At 35.6% G+C, this 2,469-nt stretch overlaps 1 protein-coding gene across 1 annotated transcript in view; it reads right to left on the bottom strand.

Annotated features, from left to right (window-relative positions):
- Positions 1 to 2,469, bottom strand: part of LOC109847027 (probable WRKY transcription factor 48) — a 5,251-nt gene that overhangs the window by 1,476 nt on the left and 1,306 nt on the right. The gene's annotated exons all lie outside the window — the stretch shown is intronic.

The raw sequence follows: 2,469 nt of genomic DNA, 5'->3' as shown, positions 1-2,469 counted from the left end.
TTCTAATTTATACCAAGTTAGTTCTATTTTATAACAAGTTAGTTCTAATTTTAACCATATTAGTTCTAATTTATAACAAGTTAGTTCTAATTTATAACAAATTAGTTCTAATTTATACCACGTTAGTTCTAATTTATACCAAGTTAGTTCTAATTTATACAATGTTAGTTCTATTTTATACCAAGTTAGTTCTATTTTATACTCCATGACAAAATCCAAGCAAAGATAAGAATACCAACATCAAATTTAGACTGCCTGATACTTTTGTACAAACCAATTTAGACTGCCTGATACTTAGTCTTATGTGTACAAACCAATTTAGACTGCCTGATACTTAGTCTTATGTGTACAAACCAATTTAGACTGCCTGATACTTTTGTAGGTATATAATGAAAAGACTGAAGGGAGTTTTTGTAACATTTCAAGGACCAATCAAAATTTCTCAATTTATCATAGAACACATGACGTCAAGCGGCATTAAGTCAAATTTTGATACACGAAACTTTTTGCAGGTCTGCATCTATAAGAAATCCAAATTATTTTGCCGGGTAGAAAAGGGCGAGACGGGGAGCGACGGCGAGCTACTGCGACGAGGTCGGGCGGAGGAGAGGAGGGGAGGCCGCGGTGGCGAACTCGGGGGAGGCTTGGGAGCCTGGGCGGAGGTGGTGACGGCGAGGAGGGCGAGGGCCAGAGCGACGAGCTTTAGAAAGCCCTTGTTTTTAAAGAGAGAGGGGAGAGAGAGAGAGAGAGAGAGAGAGAGAGAGAGAGAGAACTGGGTTTGAAGGATTGAGGAGAGGGGATAAGGTTATTTTGGGGATTTTAGCTTAGTTGGCATGTAATAATTGTTAAAAATGGGGTGCAGCACAAAATGTCACACTTCAAGGGGCTGAATCACATGGGGGAAACTAGGAGGGGCTGCAGCATATGAAGCTTCTGTTTTTGGGGCCTGGACACATTTTTCCCTATATTTTATTATAATTAATATATAATAATATGTTTAATACTAATGTTATAATGGGTTAAACTAGTGTTGACCAAAAATATTTAACACGGTGTTTTAAAAATATTTTAAGAGAAAAATACAACACCATGGTGTTTTTTTTAAAAAACACAATAAGAAAAACAACATGATATCCAAATGAAACCTAAATTTTTGAAATTTTCTAGCCAAAATTTAAAACTTTCACCTAAATTCCTGCTTTGCTCTAATTTTCTATATATGATAGAGCTATTGCACTTTTCAGTAATAATTTTTAGACTTGTGATCTTATACAGTCACTCACACCAATCTTCTTGATCCTTCTTTATCAGGTTCCATCATGCGTTTGAGATTATTATACATTTAACTATTATTTCACTAAAATACATGTCAAAGGTGGTCCACGTACACTATAAGAGAATGGCTAGATCTAGGTGCTAAAACCTACGTACCATGCACGAACAATACCTACTTTATTTTCCCCCTCTTTAGAATCAGTTCAATAAAACGGTAGAGACCTTAAGCCCATCCCTGCAGCTCCAATTCTGGTCTTTGGTTACCATCTCCTTCCTCTTAAATCCATTGCCTTTAAATCTCACGCCTGGCTATAAACAGTATCGTTATTCATTCGCTGCCAACATTCTTTAAAGATTCTTTTATCTTTTTTAAAAAAGTAGGAAAACAAAGCAAGCCATCACTTTTTATCTCATAATCACACATTAACTTTCAATATTCCTATTGGCAACATATATTCAATGAGTCATTCGATTCTCGTTTCTTCTCAATCATTCATTGAACGGAGATGCTAACACAAACAAAGGAAAGCAATTATCAAGCAAAAAAGATGGGGAGTACACTACAGTTTAATTAAAAAGCTTACTATTTTTTATAATTGAAAAGCTTACTGTTTGCCCTTTCGTACCTCCTGAACTATTTCTAGTTGCATCTTACCCTTTGAATTATTGATATTACCCTTTTTTACCTAGTAATTCTTTTTTAGTCCCGCGCGCATTACCCTTTAAACTATCACTTTTAGTACCAAGTTACCACTTCTCCTTTTTTTTTTTTTTTTAATTTATAGGTATTTTAAATGGAGAAAATGATAATTTCACAGGGTAAAGTGGGATCGAAATGATAGTTCAGGGAGGGGAGTGTAGGCGTGAAAACAGTTCATGGGGTTAAATACGGGTGAACTGGTTAGCTGGAAATAAGATGAGATCGACTAGAAGTAGGCCAGGGATATGACTGGACAAAAAGAATACTTCATGGGGGTATGTAGGGCTGAAGCCTATAATTAACTTAACTACGATTCCTGTCAACTTATTTGTCAATTATGATGGATTAGGTTAATTTAGTACACTGTTTTTTATTAGCCAATTATATATCACAAGGTTTATCATTGTAGGGTTTCTGTCCACTTTTTTCAAATAATGGGTCACTCTAGTAGTACTCCCATGAATGTATCTCAAAAGGGAAACGTAGAGCTCACT

This window comes from Asparagus officinalis, chromosome 7 (genome assembly GCF_001876935.1).
Source record: "Asparagus officinalis chromosome 7, Aspof.V1, whole genome shotgun sequence".
In the NCBI taxonomy this organism is placed as follows: domain Eukaryota; kingdom Viridiplantae; phylum Streptophyta; class Magnoliopsida; order Asparagales; family Asparagaceae; genus Asparagus; species Asparagus officinalis.
This window is presented reverse-complemented; position numbering and strand designations above follow the sequence as displayed.